General features: G+C 44.0%; 1 protein-coding gene and 1 long non-coding RNA gene across 3 annotated transcripts in view; one reads left to right on the forward strand and one right to left on the reverse strand.

Moving 5' to 3' along the window:
- LOC117502538 (exostosin-1) overlaps positions 1-23,929 on the reverse strand; it is an 851,279-nt gene that overhangs the window by 306,899 nt on the left and 520,451 nt on the right. The window lies entirely within an intron of this gene.
- Positions 5,522-15,416, forward strand: LOC117502545. 2 transcript variants are annotated; one of them, XR_004558344.1, is made up of 4 exons: positions 5,522-5,655; positions 5,758-5,846; positions 6,629-6,638; positions 15,405-15,416. It is a non-coding gene; the product is annotated as an uncharacterized LOC117502545 (long non-coding RNA). The 2 variants fall into 2 exon arrangements; XR_004558343.1 differs by lacking the exon at positions 15,405-15,416 and adding an exon at positions 6,777-7,075.

The following is a 23,929-nucleotide window of genomic DNA, read 5'->3' on the forward strand; positions in this document are numbered from 1 at the left end:
GCACTGAGGTCTAACAGAACAAGCACAGAGATGAGTCCACTGTCCGAGGCCATAAGAAGATCATATGTAACCTTCACTAATGCTGTTTCTGTACTATGATGAATTCTAAAACCTGACTGAAACTCTTCAAATAGACCATTCCTCTGCAGATGATCAGTTAGCTGTTTTACAACTACCCTTTCAAGAATTTTTGAGAGAAAAGGAAGGTTGGAGATTGGCCTATAATTAGCTACGATAGCTGGGTCAAGTGATGGCTTTTTAAGTAATGGTTTAATTACTGCCACCTTAAAAGCCTGTGGTACATAGCCAACTAACAAAGATAGATTGATCATATTTAAGATCGAAGCATTAAATAATGGTAGGGCTTCCTTGAGCAGCCTGGTAGGAATGGGGTCTAATAAACATGTTGATGGTTTGGATGAAGTAACTAATGAAAATAACTCAGACAGAACAATCGGAGAGAAAGAGTCTAACCAAATACCGGCATCACTGAAAGCAGCCAAAGATAACGATACGTTATGAGTAATTTTTTCTCTAATAGTTAAAATTTTGTTAGCAAAGAAAGTCATGAAGTCATTACTAGTTAAAGTTAATGGAATACTCAGCTCAATAGAGCTCTGACTCTTTGTCAGCCTGGCTACAGTGCTGAAAAGAAACCTGGGGTTGTTCTTATTTTCTTCAATTAGTGATGAGTAGAAAGATGTCCTAGCTTTACGGAGGGCTTTTTTTTATAGAGCAACAGCCTCTTTTTCCAGGCTAAGTGAAGATCTTCTAAATTAGTGAGACGCCATTTCCTCTCCAACTTACGGGTTATCTACTTTAAGCTACGAGTTTGTGAGTTATACCACGGAGTCAGGCACTTCTGATTTAAAGCTCTCTTTTTTAGAGGAGCTACAGCATCCAAAGTTGTCTTCAATGAGGATGTAAAACTATTGACGAGATACTCTATCTCACTTACAGAGTTTAGGTAGCTACTCTGCACTGTGTTGGTATATGGCATTAGAGAACATAAAGAAGGAATCATATCCTTAAACCTAGTTACAGCGCTTTCTGAAAGACTTCTAGTGTAATGAAACTTATTCCCCACTGCTGGGTAGTCCATCAGAGTAAATGTAAATGTTATTAAGAAATGATCAGACAGAAGGGAGTTTTCAGGGAATACTGTTAAGTCTGAGCAAAGCCAATAGAGTCTAATAATAGATTAAATGCAGTGTTGAGGCTGTCATTCTCAGCATCTGTGTGGATGTTAAAATCGCCCACTATAATTATCTTATCTGAGCTAAGCACTAAGTCAGACAAAAGGTCTGAAAATTCACAGAGAAACTCACAGTAACGACCAGGTGGACGATAGATAATAACAAATAAAACTGGTTTTTGGGACTTCCAATTTGGATGGACAAGACTAAGAGTCAAGCTTTCAAATGAATTAAAGCTCTGTCTGGGTTTTTGATTAATTAATAAGCTGGAATGGAAGATTGCTGCTAATCCTCCGCCCCGGCCCGTGCTACAAGCATTCTGACAGTTAGTGTGACTCGGGGGTGTTGACTCATTTAAACTAACATATTCATCCTGCTGTAACCAGGTTTCTGTAAGGCAGAATAAATCAATATGTTGATCAATTATTATATCATTTACCAACAAGGACTTAGAAGAGAGAGACCTAATGTTTAATAGACCACATTTAACTGTTTTAGTCTGTGGTGCAGTTGAAGGTGCTATATTATTTTTTCTTTTTGAATTTTTATGCTTAAATAGATTTTTGCTGGTTATTGGTAGTCTGGGAGCAGGCACCGTCTCTACGGGGATGGGGTAATGAGGCGATGGCAGGGGGAGAGAAGCTGCAGAGAGGTGTGTAAGACTACAACTCTGCTTCCTGGTCCCAACCCTGGATAGTCACGGTTTGGAGGATTTAAGAAAATTGGCCAGATTTCTAGAAATGAGAGCTGCTCCATCCAAAGTGGGATGGATGCCGTCTGTCCTAACAAGACCAGGTTTTCCCCAGAAGCTTTGCCAATTATCTATGAAGCCCACCTCATTTTTTGGACACCACTCAGACAGCCAGCAATTCAAGGAGAACATGCGGCTAAACATGTCACTCCCGGTCTGATTGGGGAGGGGCCCAGAGAAAACTACAGAGTCCGACATTGTTTTTGCAAAGTTACACACCGATTTAATGTTAATTTTAGTGACCTCCGATTGGCGTAACCGGGTGTCATTACTGCCGACGTGAATTACAATCTTACCAAATTTACGCTTAGCCTTAGCCAGCAGTTTCAAATTTCCTTCAATGTCGCCTGCTCTGGCCCCCGGAAGACAATTGACTATGGTTGCTGGTGTCGCTAACTTCACATTTCTCAAAACAGAGTCGCCAATAACCAGAGTTTGATCCTCGGTGGGTGTGTCGCCGAGTGGGGAAAAACGGTTAGAGATGTGAACGGGTTGACGGTGTACACGGGGCTTCTGTTTAGGGCTACGCTTCCTCCTCACAGTCACCCAGTCAGCCTGCTTTCCAGGCTGCTCGGGATCTGCCAGGGGGTAACTAACGGCGGCTAAGCTACCTTGGTCCGCACCGACTATAGGGGCCTGGCTAGCTGTAGAATTTTCCACGGTGCGGAGCCGAGTCTCCAATTCGCCCAGCCTGGCCTCCAAAGCTACGAATAAGCTACACTTATTACATGTACCATTACTGCTAAAGGAGGCCGAGGAATAACTAAACATTTCACACCCAGAGCAGAAAAGTGCGGGAGAGACAGGAGAAGCCGCCATGCTAAATCGGCTAAGAGCTAGTAGCTATGCTAAGCTAGCGGATTCCTAAAAACACGCAAAGTGAATAATGTGTAAATAATTTAGAGGTGATTCAGCAGAAGGAGTGCTTTAGTTAAGGCACGTAAAGATTACACTGGGAAACAAATCGTAATCTAGATAACTAGATCAATCTAACTGCGCAGATTAAACAGCTAACAGATACAGAAAAACACCGCTGTGCTCCGGAACAGGAAGTGATACAATACCGCAGTGAGAGCCAACCACCAGTAGAGGCAAGCAAGAGTCCATTGCTTAAATTTTCATTGTTACACAGATGATACCCAGCTTTATCTATCCATGAAGCCAGAGGACACACACCAATTAGTTAAACTACACGAATGTTTTACAGACATTCAGACATGGATGATCTCTAATTTCCTGCTTTTAAATTCAGATAAAACTGAAGTTATTGTACTTGGCCCAACAAATCTTAGAAACATGGTGTCTAACCAGATCCTTACTCTGGATGGCATTACCCTGACCTCTAGTAATACTGTGAGAAATCTGGGAGTCATTTTTGATCAGGATATCTCCTTCTATGTGCATATTAAGGAAATATGTAGGACTGCTTTTTTGCATTTGCACAATATCTCTAAAATTAGAAAGGTCTTGTCTCAGAGTGATGCTGAAAAACTATTTCATGCATTTATTTCCTCTAGGCTGGACTATTGTAATTCATTATTAACAGGTTGTCCTAAAAGTTCCCTGAAAAGCCTTCAGTTAATTCCAAATGCTGCAGCTAGAGTACTGACAGGGACTAGAAGGAGAGAGCATATTTCACCCATATTGGCCTCTCTTCATTGGCTTCCTGTTAATTCTGGAATAGAATTTAAAATTCTTCTTCTTACTTATAAGGGTTTGAATAATCAGGTCCCATGTTATCTTAGGGACCTCATAGTACCATATCACCCCAATAAAGCGCTTCGCTCTCAAACTGCAGGCTTACTTGTAGTTCCTAGGGTTTTTAAGAGTAGAATGGGAGGCAGAGCCTTCAGCTTTCAGGCTCCTCTCCTGTGGAACCAGCTCCCAATTCGGATCAGGGAGACAGACACCCTCTCTACGAGGGTAGGCTGAAAAGTTCTAAGGCTCACCAAGAAGGAGAAATGCCATTTCAGTTAAACTTGGCATGCATTAAGTTCAACTCTTCTGATGACTAACTGTGTTTTTTCTTCCAGGTTGTGAGGTAGTTTGTGGTTCATAGCCAAGTTTGAAAGTTTGTGGTAGAGGGAAATGGCAAAAACGGACCAAATCTGGCATCGCGGTGTGATTAAGTACCTGCATAAGAAGGGGTTAAAGCCCAAGGACATTCATGCGGATATGGTTGCTACATTAGGGGATGAAGCTCCCTCCATATCTACAGTGCAGAAGTGGGCAGCTGAATTTAAGAGGGGCAGAGAGAGCCTTGAAGACGACCCAAGGTCTGGGCAGCCTGCAACAGCCACAACCCAGAAAAAACATTGACCTTGTTCATGAAATGGTGATGGACGACAGACGATCGACAATTAATCAGCTAGCAGATGCTGTGGGAATATCCCGTGAGAGAATTGAACACATTCTGCATGAAGAACTTGGAATGTCAAAGGTGTCAGCTTAGTGGGTGCCACGTCTTCTGACGCCTGATCAGAAACGCACCAGGCTAGTCATGTCGAAGGGAAACTTGGCGCAATTTGAAGAGGATCCAGCCAATTACATGGAATGTTTTCTTACCCAGAATGAGTGTTGGGTTCACCACTTTGAACCAGAGACAAAAAACAATCAATGCAGTGGAAACACCCAAGGTCACCACCTCCAAAGAAGGCCAAGGTTGTTTCGTCTGCGGGGAAGGTCATGGTTTCAGTTTTCTGGGATGCCAAGGGCATTGTGTTTGTGGATTATCTTGAAAAGGGACAAACCATAAATGGACAGTACTATTCTAACCTACTGAGACAGTTACGCGATGCTATCAAAAAGAAGGATCTATTTTACCTGTTATATGAAACAAATAATACATGTTTTTACATTGTTTCAATGGAACAAATATTTAATTCGGTCAAATCTGGAACATATCATTCAACTTTGCTTTGCCTCGTTGAATGGAACATTCCATTTTCACCTTATGGAATATTCATACCACTGAACTCATAAACAAACACATCATACAAGAAAGAAGCATCATAAACTCAAGGACTTGGACCTTCACCTCGTTTAAAAATGATCAACATCACCAAACACCTCAGTGCCCACCAGGATCCTAAAACTTGGACATTCATTACTCTGCAAAAATATCAACCACCAATCTTGTGTATTTTAATGCATCTTTATGTAAACATCAGGATATAAAAGGAGACAATCTAAAGTGATACGTCTTCTTCACATTTTAAATTCAGTCATAAATGCTTTCAATGTTAAACAGAAACTAAATGGTTCCAACACTTTTGAAAGGAATTGTTTGACAAGCTGAAGACAATGTTAATCAGTTTAACATTTAAAAATAACTTGCAAAAACAAGTCATGAAGTTATAAAATGGCTTGTCAAGAAGTGTCCTATAGATTGAACGTGTTTGTCGAATCACCCAGATGCCCAGATGTGTGTGAAGATTTGAGGAAGTGTTGAGTGTCGAGGCCTCGAGTGATCGCGCACTTTCATGGTTGAGATCCTATCAACAACCTACGACTCTGAAATGCAATGAGACTGTATTTCATCAAATTCCTGTAATATTGCTAAATCGTACACAATGACAGAACAAATTCTTACCTGTCTGTATAAAGAGGGGCACATCTGCCAGCCAGTAGGCACAGATATCAGCACCTACTGTCAATCACATACTTTGCTCTCTCTTACAAGTCTTTTGACTCTGAATAAAGCATCAGGTAAGAACTAAATGTTTGTCCATTTCCATGTGAGTAAATGATTTATTCGGGTATTTAATCAAACATAAATACTGTCACTGTTCATTTTGTTCTTGTTTTCAGGATGAAGTGTGCTGCTCTCTTTCTGGTGTTATCAGTCATCATCTTCATGGCTGAACCTGGAGTGGGTCAAGAGACCCACATTGGACACGGTATAAACCAGTGAAAAAAGTGTCAATTCCAGGAGCGATAGTTTGACATATTGATACTCAAAAAGCAAAAAAATATTCATGAAATATCAACAATATTAATGACATTTCAGACTGCTGACATTTCTTTTTTTGCGAGGAGGTGGGGTGCACAACAGGTACAGGTTTAAGCGTACTTGTAAAGTTTAGTGTTTTATTTACATTTACATCCTAATAATTTGAGACAGATCACTGCTAAATGCTCATATAAAAAGAAATCCTGCACTGAAAGCATCTGCTAAAACTGTTTTTTTTTGTTTTTTTTTACTCAAATCTGTTGGTGAATAACTAAGAATAAATAAATAAATAAAAACAATATTAACAAAATTTCAAATTTGACAAGAAATTTTGGACAAATACTGCTAGAAATATATTTTCTTGTCGATCGGGGAACGTCAAAGATCACATCATTCTTCAACATTATTTTGTCAAAAACTGAAAACAATGTTGGGCTTTAGAGTGACGTGGATCAATGTGACAGTACGCAGTACGTGTGTGTGTGTGTGTGTGTGTGTGTGTGTTGTGGAGAGAGATATCAAATATCAAATATGATTTTCTTTTATTAATTGTGTTTCATTCATTTACAAGATTTGGTTGTTTTAAAATTCTTATTGTCTGTTTTCATTTATGATACTGACATGTTGAAATTTTATTCATTCTTTACGTCACTATAAGAACATTACTATTTTATTGTTATTACAGTGATTATTATTATGTGCTGACTGCATTTTATGCTTTTCTTTTAGGTGGCAGTGGGTAAGGACTTGTACTATTGTCTCTCTTTACATCTTCTTACATGTCGACAAAACAATTTATGTCATAACTTTCATTATGTCATAACTGAACACTCTTGCTCATCATATTGAGGAATTAATCCTCATCTCTCTGTGACAGAAACATCAATGTTGGAGGAAAACAGCTTGAAAAGCGTCAAATGTCGTTTGAAGACGAAAACTTGCCAGACCTTACGTATTCGCCGTGAACCTGTGACGGCTCGTCTGAATGGACGTCTGAAGCTTTGATCTTTCTGCAGCTATGACCATGAATACCAGATATTCAAACTTGCGTCTTGCTTGAACAAATAAGGCTGAATAAAACAACATTGTTAAATTGCCCCATTAAAGTGCATGCAGCTTTTCTTTAAATACAATCTTTAAAGATTGTATTGCAATAAATGAGCATTCTAAAAGTTTCATGATATTTCTCCTTTGTCTTTTTTTAACTATTGATGAAATGTTTGGAGAAAACCTGAAATGATGCTGAGGTGGTGGCATTCAAAAAATGATCAAAATCAACATAACCTACATTTGATGGATGAGCAGTCATTTGTATAACCAGCAGAAATATGTGTTGGTTAGAATGAAAAATGAATCATACAATAAATACACAATTGTTGTGTCCAAATGATATTAGTCAGAGAAATAATTCTTTGAAAAAAGACTGTAAATAGTGGCCACAGGTGCTGTCTTTTTTGTGGGATAACAATCATTATTGTCGCCATCTTTCAAGTTAAAGAAATAAAAACAGCTTTGATCAAATGACATGTCAATCAAAGCCAGTGGCCAAATTTAAATAAGTATTTATTGACCTTCAGAGATCATCACCATCATCATCATGCTCATTATCACATTCACTGGTGCCCAGTTATCAGAAGACATTAGGCGCGTGGTCACTTTGACAGACACCTGGTCTGTTGATGCTGCGATTGGTCAGATGTGTCAGAGCCGGGCGGGCTGCAGTTATTGTGAAGGCCCTTCATCTTTGATCATTTATTACAAACGGTGTTACTATTTGTAGCACATATCATAATTAATTCATTAATGCACAATTTGTTGTGAAAGTGTAGGAACACGGACCCACAACAGGGGGCGCAATGAACGGACAATGGAGAAAGTAAATAATTTTTACTGTTGTGAAAATGCACAACCAATACAACAATTGACACTTTGGGTTTACACCGAATTCCACTGGTGTCGTGTGGGCAGGCTCGAAGGTAGGAGACGTCCGTCTCAGTCGAACCGGAACCACCCAGATCTCCTCTGCCACCGACCCCCGGAAATACTGGAACCGCCAAGTCCCGAATTCCCAGGTGGCCACTGCCTCCGCTCGTCGGATCCGGTACTGCTGGCAGGAGAGAGCAACAACACACAGATGTGGATGCGACAGCACCCAGCCACGGAGAGGGGAGAAGCCGCCTCCACCTCTTGACAATATACAGCAGGAAGGTGAGTACTTATTCAAGCAATTTAGCTGTTAGTAGTCAGCAGTCCTGAAACGGTTTACAAATCTTAGCTGGTTATTCAGAATATGAAGGCAGAGAATGTTACCTCAGTCTTAAGGCGATATCTCGGCACTGAGGTGGAGACGCCGTCCTCCTGATATACCTCGGTGCTGAGTAGAAACAGCTGTGTTTGGAGATGGGTGACAGCTGTCACCCAGATTACTCCCATGATGCGGTAGCGCCCTCTGGTGCCTGGAGCCCGCACTCCAGGCAGGGCGCCCTCTGGTGGTGGTGGGCCAGCAGTACCTCCTCTTCAGCGGCCCACACAACAGGACCCCCCCCTCAACGGGCGCCTCCTGGCGCACGACCGGGCTTGTCCGGATGGCGTCGGTAGAAGTCGGCCAGGAGGGCCGGGTCCAGGATGAAGCCCTTCTTCACCCAGGAGCGCTCCTCGGGGCCGTACCCCTCCCAGTCCACCAGATACTGAAAACCCCGGCCCATCCGACGGACGTCAAGGAGCCGGCGGACAGTCCAAGCCGGTGCTCCGTCGATGATCCGGGCAGGAGGCGGTGCCGGACCCGGGGTGCAGAGGGGTGAGGTGTGGAGAGGCTTGATCCGGGAAACATGGAAAACTGGATGGATCCGCAGTGAGGCCGGAAGCTGGAGCCTCACTGCGGCGGGGTTGATGACCTTGAGGATTTTATACGGTCCGATGTATCGTTCTTGCAGTTTAGGTGAGTCAACCTGTAGGGGAATGTCCTTGGTGGATAACCAGACCTCCTGCCCAGGACGATACTTGGGGGCCGGGGCTCGTCGCCGGTCTGCATGTTTCTTCGCCCTCGTCCGGGCCTGCAACAAGGCAGAGCGGGCGGCCCGCCACACCCGACGGCACTTCCGTAGGTGGGCCTGGACCGAGGGCACACCGACCTCTCCCTCAACCACCGGAAACAAGGGGGGCTGATACCCCAAGCACACCTCAAACGGGGAGAGGCCGGTGGCTGATGACACTTGACTGTTGTGGGCGTACTCGATCCAGGCCAGGTGGGTACTCCAGGCCGTCGGGTGCGCGGCTGTCACACAGCGAAGTGTCTGCTCCAGTTCTTGATTCGCCCGCTCTGCCTGCCCGTTGGTCTGGGGATGGTACCCAGACGAGAGGCTGACCGTGGCCCCCAGTTCCCGGCAGAAGCTCCTCCAGACATGCGAGGTGAACTGGGGACCGCGATCGGAGACGATGTCTGATGGTATGCCATGCAGACGGACGACGTGGTGGACCAGGAGGTCCGCTGTCTCCTGGGCCGTAGGGAGCTTCGGGAGGGCCACGAAGTGGGCCGCCTTGGAGAAACGGTCCACTATCGTGAAGATAACAGTGTGTCCCTGGGACGGCGGGAGACCCGTGACGAAATCCAGGCCGATGTGGGACCAGGGGCGATGAGGCACAGGCAATGGCTGTAGTTGCCCTGAGGTCTTTCTATGATCGGCCTTGCCCCTGGCGCAGGTGGTACAGGCCTGGACGTAGTCCCGGACGTCGGTCTCCAGGGATGCCCACCAGAAGCGTTGCCGGACGACTGCCACGGTCCTTCGCACCCCTGGGTGACAGGAGAGCTTAGAACCGTGACAGAAGTCCAGGACTGCGGCCCTAGCTTCTGGTGGGACGTACAGTCTGTTCTTTGGTCCGTTTCCGGGGTCCGGGACACGGGTCAGGGCCTCCCTGACGGTCTTCTCCACGTCCCAGGTGAGGGCGGCCACGATAGCGGACTCCGGGATGATGGGATCCGGGGGATCCGACGGTTCCGTTTTGACCTCATCTTCGTGCACCCGGGACAATGCATCCGATCTCTGATTCTTGGTCCCGGGGCGGTAGGTAATCCGGAAGTCAAAACGGCCAAAGAACAGTGACCAGCGGGCTTGCCTGGGGTTCAGACGCTTGGCGGTTCTGATGTACTCCAGGTTCCGATGGTCAGTGAAAACCGTGAATGGCACGGCTGTTCCCTCCAACAGATGTCTCCACTCTTCGAGGGCCTCTTTCACAGCAAGGAGTTCCCGATTGCCGACGTCATAGTTCCGTTCAGCGGGGGTCAACCTGCGAGAAAAATAGGCACACGGGTGAAGGACCTTATCGGTCTTCCCGCTCTGGGAGAGCACCGCTCCTATCCCTGAGTCCGAGGCATCCACTTCAACCACTAACTGGCGGCTAGGATCGGGCTGCACCAGAACTGGTGCAGACGAGAAGCGCCGTTTCAACTCCTTGAACGCGGCCTCGCACCGGTCCGACCAGGTGAAGGGAACTTTTGGAGAGGTCAGGGCTGTCAGGGGGCTAACTACCTGACTGTAGCCCTTAATGAACCTCCTATAGAAATTAGCAAAACCGAGGAACTGTTGCAGCTTCCTACGGCTTGTTGGTTGGGGCCAATCTCTCACCGCCGCAACCTTGGCCGGGTCCGGGGCGACGGAGTTGGAGGAGATGATAAACCCCAGGAAGGACAAAGAAGTACGGTGGAACTCACACTTCTCGCCCTTCACAAACAGACGGTTCTCCAACAACCGCTGCAGAACCTGACGGACATGCCGGACATGAGTCTCAGGATCCGGGGAAAAGATGAGTATATCGTCCAGATACACGAAGACGAACCGGTGCAGGAAGTCCCGCAGGACATCGTTTACCAATGCTTGGAAGGTCGCGGGAGCGTTAGTGAGACCGAACGGCATGACCAGGTACTCAAAATGGCCCAACGGGGTGTTAAATGCCGTCTTCCATTCGTCTCCCTTCCGGATCCGAACCAAATGATACGCATTCCTAAGATCCAGCTTGGTGAAGATTTTGGCTCCATGCAAGGGGGTGAACACTGAATCCAACAAGGGCAACGGGTATCGGTTGCGAACCGTGATTTCGTTCAACCCCCTGTAATCAATGCATGGACGAAGCCCGCCATCTTTTTTACCCACAAAAAAGAAACCTGCACCCATCGGTGAGGTGGAATTCCGGATCAACCCGGCAGCTAATGAGTCCCGGATGTAGGTCTCCATTGATTCACGCTCCGGCCGTGAGAGGTTGTACAGCCTACTGGACGGGAACTCACTGCCTGGAACCAAATCAATGGCACAATCATACGGGCGGTGGGGAGGAAGCGTGAGAGCCAGATCCTTGCTGAACACGTCAGCGAGGTCATGGTACTCCGCCGGCACCGCCTTCAGATTGGGCGGGACTCGGACCTCCTCCTTAGCTTGGGAGCCGGGAGGAACCGAGGAACCTAGACACTCCCGATGGCAGGTTTCGCTCCACTGAACCACTACCCCGGACGGCCAATCGATCCGGGGATTGTGCTTTAGCATCCAGGGAAAACCCAAAACCACACGGGAGGTGGCCTGAGTCACAAAGAACTCGATCACCTCCCGGTGGTTACCTGACACCACCAGAGTTACTGGGGGTGTCTTATGCGTGATTGGTGGGAGTAGGGAGCCATCTAGCGCCCGAACCTGCACAGGCGAGGTAAGAGCCACCAGAGGGAGCCCTATCTCCCTGGCCCATCTACTGTCAAGCAGATTCCCCTCAGAGCCCGTGTCCACCAGTGCTGGGGCCTTCAGGGTTGAATCCTCAAACAGGATCGTGACTGGGAGTCGTGTAGCAATGTGGGTGTGTCCCACGTGAATGTTTTGACCCACCCCTGGCCCAGTCTCTAGGGGCGGGCGTTTGGCGTTTGACCGCTCGGGGCAGTCTCTCACATGGTGCTCTATTGAACCACAAACAAGACACGCTCCGTGGGTCCATCTCCTCTGTGCATCTGGTGCCCTAAATGTTGCCCTACTCGTGTCCCTAGCTTCGTCAGTAGGGGGAGCTGTGACCCCACGGAGCGCAGGAACAGAGGAGCGTGGGGAGGGCGGAGCCCGACCGGACCCGGAAGGGAGAGGGACGACGCGTGCCTGGCCACGCCCTTCGCCTCGTTCCCGGCGGCGTTCTTCTAACCGGTTGTCGAGTCGTATGACTAGATCGATGAGCCCATCTAAATCCCGCGGTTCGTCCTTAGCCACCAGGTGCTCTTTTAGGACCAGTGACAGTCCGTTTACAAAGGCAGCGCGGAGGGCAGTGCTATTCCAGCCGGATCTCGCCGCCGCGATGCGGAAGGCGACTGCATAGGCAGCTGCGCTCCGACGCCCCTGTCTTATTGACAGTAGTGCGGTTGAAGCGGACTCTCCTCTGTTGGGATGGTCGAACACTGTTCTGAGCTCCCGTACAAACCCATCGTAGGTATGAAGGAGCCGCGAGTGCTGCTCCCAGAGCGCTGTAGCCCAAGCGCGTGCCTCCCCGCGAAGCAGATTTATTACATAAGCTACTTTGCTAGCATCAGTCGCGTACATCACGGGACGCTGTGCGAAGACGAGCGAACACTGCATCAGAAAGTCCGCGCACGTCTCCACACAGCCTCCGTACGGCTCTGGAGGGCTTATGTATGCTTCTGGGGACGGAGGAAGGGACCGTTGAACGACCAGTGGAACGTCACTTTCGCGCGCAGGGTCCTCGGGAGGGAGAGCCGCAGCGGCGCCCGAAGGGCGCGCCTCCACTTGTGCGGCGAGAGCCTCCACCCTGCGGTTTAGGAGAACGTACTGCTCGGTCATTAAATCGATCCGAGAGGTGAAGGCGGTGAGGATCCGCTGCAACTCACCGAGTACCCCTCCCGGAGCCTCCGCCGCGCCTTGGTCTTCCATTGGCCGTTCAACAGCCGGTTGACGCCCCTCGGGGTCCATGACGCTGGCCGAGATATCCTGTTGTGAAAGTGTAGGAACACGGACCCACAACAGGGGGCGCAATGAACGGACAATGGAGAAAGTAAATAATTTTTACTGTTGTGAAAATGCACAACCAATACAACAATTGACACTTTGGGTTTACACCGAATTCCACTGGTGTCGTGTGGGCAGGCTCGAAGGTAGGAGACGTCCGTCTCAGTCGAACCGGAACCACCCAGATCTCCTCTGCCACCGACCCCCGGAAATACTGGAACCGCCAAGTCCCGAATTCCCAGGTGGCCACTGCCTCCGCTCGTCGGATCCGGTACTGCTGGCAGGAGAGAGCAACAACACACAGATGTGGATGCGACAGCACCCAGCCACGGAGAGGGGAGAAGCCGCCTCCACCTCTTGACAATATACAGCAGGAAGGTGAGTACTTATTCAAGCAATTTAGCTGTTAGTAGTCAGCAGTCCTGAAACGGTTTACAAATCTTAGCTGGTTATTCAGAATATGAAGGCAGAGAATGTTACCTCAGTCTTAAGGCGATATCTCGGCACTGAGGTGGAGACGCCGTCCTCCTGATATACCTCGGTGCTGAGTAGAAACAGCTGTGTTTGGAGATGGGTGACAGCTGTCACCCAGATTACTCCCATGATGCGGTAGCGCCCTCTGGTGCCTGGAGCCCGCACTCCAGGCAGGGCGCCCTCTGGTGGTGGTGGGCCAGCAGTACCTCCTCTTCAGCGGCCCACACAACACAATTACTGGGAAAATAAAGTGGACATACAACCCCAACTCCAATAAAGTTGGGACATTGTGTAAAATGTAAATAAAAACAAAATATAATGATTTACAAATCCTCTTCAACCTATATTCAATTGAATACACCACAATGAGAAGACATTTAATGTTGAAACTGATAAACTTTATTGTTTTTGTGCAAATATTTGCTCATTTTGAAATGGATGCCTGTAACACGTTTCAAAAAAGCCGGGACAGTGGTATGTTTACCAAGGTGTTACATTACCTTTCCTTCTAACAACACTCAATAAGCATTTGGGAACTGAAGACAGAAATTGTTGAAGTTTTGTAGGTGGAATTCTTTCCCATTCTTGCTTGATATACGACTTCAGTTGTTCAACAGTCCGGGGTCTCCGCTGTCGTATTTTGTGCTTCATAATGCAGCACACATTTTCAATTGGCGACAGGTCTGGACTGCAGGCAGGCCAGTCTAGTACCCGCACTCTTTTACTACAAACTCTATTACTGGACTGGGTTGCTTGATGTCAAGCAACCCAGTCCAGTCGAAGATTCAAGCTTGTCTACTCATCTGATCTTGTCTGTACATAATTATCAGCACGTCATGAGAACATGAGAGAATGCCCACACATGTACATTGTGTGGAGTGTTGTTCATGTTGTTCATGGCATGATATGCGTTCTCCGGGTGAGTTCCGAGTACACAGCAGTTAGCTGTTCCAGCTGGACATTACAGCCATCCAGATGTGCACTGTGCTGGACAGTGATCACTTTGTTGTCATGTGACATGGATTATTCATTCCATTTGTGTTGCATTGCAATTTGCGTGCAAATATGTTTCCATTTACCATGCAAATTTGGTTCCATACATTTTGTACCATTGCATGCTATGAACCTGTACCACACACACACTAGTGGGGGAGGCATTTAGCTACACATGATGTAGTTTGTTTTGCTGATGGACTATGATTTAAATGAGCTAATTGATGGTGCTAATTCTTCTAACACACACACACATACACACAAAAATAATCTCTGCAAGTAGCCATCTGGAGACATGAAGAGGTGTTTGGATGAAAACCTGGTCAGATTTTTCACTGGACTGGCAAAGTACACAAGGTTTTTTCTTTTTTTTTTTTTTGAAGTATCACGGATTACATCATTATAATTATTTTTGAACTACCATCCCCAAAAGGCTCAGCCATTCAGAAGCAACGATGGGGTGAGAATCACCACTTTGTGAACAATTGCATGAAAAAAATAGTCCAACAGTTTAAGAACATGTTTCTCAATGTTTAATTGCAAGGAATTTAGGGATTCCATCATCTACAGTCCATAATATAATCAGAATATTCAGAGAATCTGGAGAACTTTCTACACGTAAGCGGCAAGGCCGAAAACTAACACTGAATGCCCGTGACCTGAACTGAATGCCGGTGCTATTTCTTCTAAAACTCACACACACACACACACACACACACAAAGACTATGCAATAAGCCATCTGGAGGCATGAAGAGCTGTTCGGATGAAAACCTGGTCAGATTTCTGCAGTGTTGTATAGTAACAAAGTAAAACTATTTCACTACTGTACATAAGTACGTTTTGGGAGACTCCGTACTTTACTTGAGTTTTTTTTTTAATTCAGCTTACTTTCACTTTTGCTTCACTACATTTCCAACCTTAATTGCATACTTCTACTCCGATACATTTTCTATGCGCCATGCTGTTACTCGTTACAAAAAAACCCAAACACACACACACGCACACACACACACACACACACACACACACACACGAAAAAAGTCGTGTTTTCACCCAGAGACATCACTGATTGGTAGTGACTGCAACGAAGTCAGGCCGACTTGTCATGAGTCATGTCCGATAGGCTTTTTTGCAGTTGCGCACTTGGGGGTGTTTGTCAGGAAAATGATCATTTCTCTACATTGATTACAGACCTGCAGCGGGTCTGTAATCAATTTTTCTGCAGCGCGGCTTTGCTTTGAACCTTGAACCAATCGAAGCAGTGATTCGCAGGTCAAAGCAGTGCTTCGATCTATGATTCGTGGATTTTATTTCACTTTATCCTAATTTTTTCCCACTAAAACCCTGAAGAGTGTTGTGAAAGTGTAGGTACACGGACCCACAACAGGGGGCGCAATGAACGGACAATGGAGAAAGGTGAATAACAAGTTTTACTGTTGTGAAAAGAGCACAACCAATACAACAATTAATAATTTGGAGTTTGAAGCCGAAATCTGCTGGTGTCGTGTGGGCAGGCTCGAAGGTAGGAGGCGTCCGTCCTAGTCGAACCGGAACCACCCAGATTTCCTCTGCCACCGAACCCCAGAAGTACTGGAACCGCCAAGTCCCGAATTCCCAGGTGGCCACTGCCTCCGCTCGTCGGATCCGGTACTGCTGGCGGGAAAGAGCACAAACACACAGGTATGGGTGCGACAGCACCCAGTAGACAGAGAGGGGAGAAGCCGCCTCCACCTCTTGTTACAATGAAGCAGGAAAGGTGAGTACTTATCCAAGCAAGTAGCTTTCTGTAGTCAGCTGTCCTGAAAAGGTTTACCAAGGTTTATCAGAGTCTTCAATATGAGCTTGCAGAGAAGGTTACCTTAATCTCAAGGCGATATCTCGGCACTGAGGTGGAGACGCTGTCCTGCTGATATACCTCCGTCCTGAGTGCAGTCAGCTGTGTCCAGTAATGGGTGACAGCTGTCACCCTGGCAGCCTTCGTCGGCGGCAGCGCCCTCTGGTGCCTGGAGCCCGCACTCCAGGCAGGGCGCCCTCTGGTGGTGGTGGGCCAGCAGTACCTCCTCTTCAGCGGCCCACACAACAAAGAGCATATGAATGTGAGTAATATTTAATATTTTTTATGTTAAACCGATCTGTTTTTGGTCTTCTGAAACAGTTGATATATGTATTTTATATCTTAAAAACGGGACTGATGCTAACGCATTAGCATGTCTATGGTATTTTCAGTGTTAAAGTTAGCATTAAGCTGTTCGCATCAGCGCGTTGATTTGTTTTCTGTATAATTAATGGCTCAGCGTTCATTGTCGTAAGAGTCAAATTGTAATTTTTTTAAATTTATTTTTATTCCTATATTATAGCAACAACAATAATAGTCTACATAATAGACAATAGTCAATAATAATAGACTAATAATGTTACAATACAATTTTAAAGAGACAAAAAGAACCTAATGAAACAAAACAACAGAAAAGATAAAACCATGTAGCAATGAAAATAAATAAATAGATAAAGAAATAAATAACTGTTTTGTAGCACAAAACAATGTGAGAGCACAGATTCAGAACATTATAGGAACAGTGAATGTACTGTTTAAATGCAACACAATCATGTTACTGGTCATGAATCTGTTTTCACAGTTTAAAAAAAACAACACCATCCCAAACAATATCTAATAAATATTAGATATTGGTGAAAAGTGTGAATCCTGTTATAAAGAGTGGACAAAATAAGGATAGTCCTCCTCTTCCTCTGCACATGACCCATGGTCATGGACATAAACAAGGTAATGAACTGACATGAATGAAGCCATGCACTCATATCATGTCCACATGAGCCAGTGCGGCATGTCTAACGAGAGTCGTGCTGAAGACACTGCGTCATGTGGATCATAACTCACATGGTGGACATGACATTCAGATTGCCAGCTGAGTGATCACATGATCAGATGGATGGTTTCACATCTTAACACATTGTGTTCACTGACTCACTGTCAGTTCCAGCTAAAGTGAGTCGCTGGCCAGCGATCAGCGGAAACACCCCCTGTGTCCACAGCGCTATGAGGAAAGCGATCACAAGTGACTGAGTTCACACCTTTCCCCTTATTGTATGTATGTTTTATTTATTTTCCACTCTTTCTATCTGTCATGTGGACTACAATTTACGTGGTGGAAGGATCATTAGCCTGGACAACTGGCTGATAGCACAGTTCACATCATGCCATGCGAGCTCAGACATTGTTGGGTGGTCCTCATCTGATCTTGTCTGTACGTAATTATCAGCACGTCATGAGAACATAAGAGCATGCCCACACATGTACATTGTGTGGAGTGTTGTTCGTGTTGTTCATGGCATGATTTGTGTTCTCTGGGTGAGTTGTGAGTACACAGCAGTCAGCTGTTCCAGCTGGACATTACAGCCGTCCAGATGCGCACTGTGCTGGACAGTGATCACTTTGTATGTCACGTGACATAGATTATTTATCCCATTTGTGTTGAACAGTGTTGCCACAGTTACTTTGAAAAAGTAATCCAATTACTGATTACTGATTACTCCTTGAAAAAGTAACTTAGTTACTTTACTGATTACTCAATTGTAAAAGTAACTAAGTTAGATTACTAGTTACTTTTTTAGTTACTTTCCCCAGCTGCCGACAACAACCCACGTCAACATGACAATGATACCTGTTTTGCCAAAACTCACTTTATAGTCACCCTTTCTTGACTTCAATGAAAATAAATACTTGTTTTATAAAAAGTAAAATAAAGACCTCTTTCTTGACCTCATATTTAACTGTTGACAGCACTGTAACAGTAAAACTTGCAATTTCAAACCTACATTGTTTATAAATGTAACTATTAAATTCTAACATTTTTCTAACATTTAAATTCTCTCTAAACATTTTACTTGTCGAAATTATTATTATTTCAAGCAATATTAGTAGTTGTAGTAAAAAAAACGGCTTCAAAACTGGACCTTTAATCTAGGGGTGTTGTGAGGGGGGCACATCCTTGCCCCACGCCCCCATTCCATCTGGATTCGCCCCTGCTTTGGCGTTTGAGCACAAAGAATGGATAACATTTATTTATGCAGAAAACAGGACCAGATTTACAGGTAAGAACGTTTTATTGCGTTTTCACATCATGTGGTCCTCAGAAAGAGAGTTTAGGTGCATTTGAGTGGAAAATAGTGTTAGTTGTTGACACGGCGCGGAGGATCAGCTGTTTTTAACGAGACGATATGGAGCGGCTCGGCTCAGAATTCTAAATAAAGGAGGAAAAAAGTATAAAAATGTCTTCGTAAAGCTCAGTGCAGGTGTGCTGATCACCGCGCTTTAAGAGGTGAGGACGAGTCGAGCAGATGCAAAAAACCGCAGATGAAAAGCTCACAGTTCGCCTAAAGTGGGACGTTCAGTCGAACTCCGACCTCCTGCCCACGGACCAAGTTTAATGCTGCTATCGACCCACAATGAAAAATAATAGTAACGCACAGTGACATGGAGAAGTAACTTTAATCTGATTACTGACTTGGAAAGATTAACGCGTTAGATTACTCGTTACTAAAAGAAGTGGTCAGATTAGAGTAACGCGTTACCGGCATCACTGGTGTTGAATTACAATATGCGTGCAAATATGTTTCTATTTACCGTGCAAATTTGGTTCCATACATTTTGTACCTTTGTATGCTGTGAACCCGTCCCACACACAAAGTAGTGGGTGGGTGGGTGGGGTTGCATTTAGCTACACATGGTGTAGTTTGTTTTGCTGATGGACTATGATTTAAATGAGCTAATTGACAGTGCTAATTCTTCTAACACAAACACAAATAAACTCTGCAATTAGCCATCTGGAGACATTAAGAGCTGTTTGGATGAAAACCTGGTCAGATTTCTGATGTGATTTTACACTGGACTGGCAAAGTATACAAAGTTTTTTCCTTTTTTTTTTTTTTTTTTTTGGAAGTATCATGGACTACATCATTATAATTATTTTTGAACTAGCATCCTCAAAAGGCTCAGCCATTCACAAGCAAAGATGTGGTGAGGATCACCACTTGGTGAACAACTGCATGAAAAAATACTCCAAAAGTTTAAGAAAAATGTTTCTCAATGTTCAATGGCAAGAAATTTAGGGATTCCATCATCTACAGTCCATAATATAATCAGAACATTCAGAGAATCTGGAGAACTTTCTACACGTAAGCGGCAAGGCCGAAAACTAAACCTGAATGCCCGTGACCTTAAGTGAATTCCGGTGCTATTTCTTCTAAAACACACACACACACACACACACACACACACACACACACACACACACACACACACACACACACACACACACACACACACACACACACACACACACACACACACACACACACACACATGATGCAATAAGCCATCTGTAGGCATGAAGAGCTGTTCAGATGAAAACCTGGTCAGATTTCTGAAGCGATTTTTCAGTGGACTGGGGAAGTACACAACGTTGTTATTATTTTATTTTTGGAAGTATCACAGACTACATCATTATAATTATTTTTGAACTATCTAACTGTTTTTGCAATCAATGTTGGACTCCTATTTAATGTCCGTGTTGGACTGTTGATGTCAAAGCACTCGTGATGAACACCAGAATGTAAGTCCTTTTTCTCTTATTTATAAACTAATATAATGTCAAATGACAAGGATCTATTTTACATGTTATATGAAACAAATAATAAATGTTTTTACATTCTTTCAATGGAACGAATATTTAATTCGGTCAAATCTGGAACATATCATTCAACTTTGCTTTGCCTCGTTGAATGGAACATTCCATTTTCACCTTAGGGAATATTCATACCATTGAACTCATAAACAAACACATCATACAAGAAGGAAGCATCATAAACTCAAGGACTTGGACCTTCACCCCTTTTCTCTCTCTTCTAAGTCCCTGTTAGTAAATGATATCATAATTGATCAACATATTGATTTATTCTGCCTTACAGAAATCTGGTTACAGCAGGATGAATATGTTAGTTTAAACAAACTGTCAGAATGCTCGTAGCATGGGCTGAGGGGGAGGATTAGCAGCAATCTTCCACTCCAGCTTATTAATTAATCAAAAACCCGGACAGAGCTTTAATTCATTTGAAAGCTTGACTCTTACTCTTGTCCATCCAAACTGGAAGTCTCAAAATCCAGTTTTATTTGTTGTTATCTATCGTCCACCTGGTCGTTACTGTGAGTTTCTCTGTGAATTTTCAGACCTTTTGTCTGACTTAGTGCTTAGCTCAGATAAGATAATTATAGTGGGCGATTTTAACATCCACATAGATGCTGAGAATGACAGCCTCAACACTGCATTTAATTTATTATTAGACTCAACTGGCTTCGCTCAAAATGTAAATGAGTCCACCCACCACTTTAACCATACTTTAGATCTTGTTCTGACTTATGGTATGGAAATTGAAGACTTAACAGTATTCTCTGAAAACCGCCTTCTGTCTGATCATTTCTTAATAACATTTACATTTACTTTAATGGACTACCCAGTAGTGGGGAATAAGTTTCATTACAGAAGTATTTCGGAAAGAGCTGTAACTAGGTTTAAGGATATGATTCCTTCTTTGTTATGTTCTCCAAAACCATATACAACACAGTGCAGAGTACCTACCTAAATTCTGTGAATGAGACAGATTATCTCTTCAATAGTTTTACATCCTCATTGAGCACAACTTTGGATGTTGTAGCTCCTCTGAAAAAGAGAGCCTTGAATCAGAAGTGCCTGACTCCGTGGTATAACTCACAAACTCGCAGCTTAAAGCAGATAACCCGTAAGTTGGAGAGGAAATGGTGTCTCACTAATTTAGAAGATCTTCACTTAGCCTGGAAAAAGAGTCTGTTGCTCTATAAAAAAGCCCTCCGTAAAGCTAGGACATCTTACTATTTGTCACTAATTGAAGAAAATAAGAACAACCCCAGGTTTCTTTTCAGCACTGTAGCCAGGCTGAAAAAGAGTCAGAGCTCTATTGAGCCGAGTATTCCTTTAACTTTAACTAGTAATGACTTCATGACTTTCATTGCTAATAAAATTTTAACTATTAGAGAAAAAATTACTCATAACCATCCCAGAGACATATCGTTATCTTTGGCTGCTTTCAGTAATGCTGGTATTTGGTTAGACTCTTTCTCTCCAATTGTTCTGTCTGAGTTATTTTCATTAGTTACTTCCTCTAAACCATCAACATGTCTATTAGACCCCATTCCTACCAGGCTGCTCAAGGAAGCCCTACCATTAATTAATGCTTCGATCTTAAATATGATCAATCTATCTTTATTAGTTGGCTATGTACCACAGGCTTTTAAGGTGGCAGTAATTAAACCATTACTTAAAAAGCCATCACTTGACCCAGCTATCTTAGCTAATTATAGGCCAATCTCCAACATTCCTTTTCAATCAATCAATCAATTTTATTTATATAGCGCCAAATCACAACAAACAGTTGCCCCAAGGCACTTTATATTGTAAGGCAAGGCCATACAATAATTACGTAAAAACCCCAACGGTTAAAACGGCCCCCTGTTAGCAAGCACTTGGCGACAGTGGGAAGGAAAAACTCCCTTTTAACAGGAAGAAACCTCCAGCAGAACCAGGCTCAGGGAGGGGCAGTCTTTTGCTGGGACTGGTTGGGGCTGAGGGAGAGAACCAGGAAAAAGACATGCTGTGGAGGGGAGTAGAGATCAATCACTAATGATTAAATGCAGAGTGGTGCATACAGAGCAAAAAGAGAAAGAAACACTCAGTGCATCATGGGAACCCCCCAACAGTCTAAGTCTATAGCAGCATAACTAAGGGATGGTTCAGGGTCATCTGATCCAGCCCTAACTATAAGCTTTAGCAAAAAGGAAAGTTTTAAGCCTAATCTTAAAAGTAGAGAGGGTGTCTGTCTCCCTGATCCGAATTGGGAGCTGGTTCCACAGGAGAGGAGCCTGAAAGCTGAAGGCTCTGCCTCCCATTCTACTCTTACAAACCCTAGGAACTACAAGTAAGCCTGCAGTCTGAGAGCGAAGTGCTCTATTGGGGTGATATGGTACTATGAGGTCCCTAAGATAAGATGGGACCTGATTATTCAAAACCTTATAAGTAAGAAGAAGAATTTTAAATTCTATTCTAGAATTAACTGGACGCCAATGAAGAGAGGCCAATATGGGTGAGATATGCTCTCTCCTTCTAGTCCCCGTTAGTACTCTAGCTGTAGCATTTTGAATTAACTGAAGGCTTTTCAGGGAACTTTTAGGACAACCTGATAATAATGAATTACAATAGTCCAGCCTAGAGGAAATAAATGCATGAATTAGTTTTTCAGCATCACTCTGAGACAAGACCTTTCTAATTTTAGAGATATTGCGTAAATGCAAAAAAGCAGTCCTACATATTTGTTTAATATGCGCATTGAATGACATATCCTGATCAAAAATGACTCCAAGATTTCTCACAGTATTACTAGAGGTCAGGGTAATGCCATTCAGAGTAAGGATCTGGTTAGACACCATGTTTCTAAGATTTGTGGGGCCAAGTACAATAACTTCAGTTTTATCTGAGTTTAAAAGAAGGAAATTAGAGGTCATCCATGTCCTTATGTCTGTAAGACAATCCTGCAGTTTAGCTAATTGGTGTGTGTCCTCTGGCTTCATGGATAGATAAAGCTGGGTATCATCTGCGTAACAATGAAAATTTAAGCAATGCCGTCTAATAATACTGCCTAACGGAAGCATGTATAAAGTGAATAAAATTGGTCCTAGCACAGAACCATGTGGAAATCCATAATTAACCTTAGTCTGTGAAGAAGATTCCCCATTTACATGAACAAATTGTAATCTATTAGATAAATATGATTCAAACCAACGCAGCGCAGTGCCTTTAATACCTATGGCATGCTCTAATCTCTGTAATAAAATTTTATGGTCAACAGTATCAAAAGCAGCACTGAGGTCTAACAGAACAAGCACAGAGATGAGTCCACTGTCTGAGGCCATAAGAAGATCATTTGTAACCTTCACTAATGCTGTTTCTGTACTATGATGAATTCTAAAACCTGACTGAAACTCTTCAAATAGACCATTCCTCTGCAGATGATCAGTTAGCTGTTTTACAACTACCCTTTCAAGAATTTTTGAGAGAAAAGGAAGGTTGGAGATTGGCTATAATTAGCTAAGATAGCTGGGTCAAGTGATGGCTTTTTAAGTAATGGTTTAATTACTGCCACCTTAAAAGCCTGTGGTACATAACCAACTAACAAAGATAGATTGATCATATTTAAGATCGAAGCATTAAATAATGGTAGGGCTTCCTTGAGCAGCCTGGTAGGAATGGGGTCTAATAAACATGTTGATGGTTTGGATGAAGTAACTAATGAAAATAACTCAGACAGAACAATCTGAGAGAAAGAGTCTAACCAAATACCGGCATCACTGAAAGCAGCCAAAGATAACGATACGTCTTTGGGATGGTTATGAGTAATTTTTTCTCTAATAGTTAAAATTTTATTAGCAAAGAAAGTCATGAAGTCATTACTAGTTAAAGTTAAAGGAATACTCAGCTC

This window comes from Thalassophryne amazonica, chromosome 21 (genome assembly GCF_902500255.1).
Source record: "Thalassophryne amazonica chromosome 21, fThaAma1.1, whole genome shotgun sequence".
NCBI classification, from domain to species: domain Eukaryota; kingdom Metazoa; phylum Chordata; class Actinopteri; order Batrachoidiformes; family Batrachoididae; genus Thalassophryne; species Thalassophryne amazonica.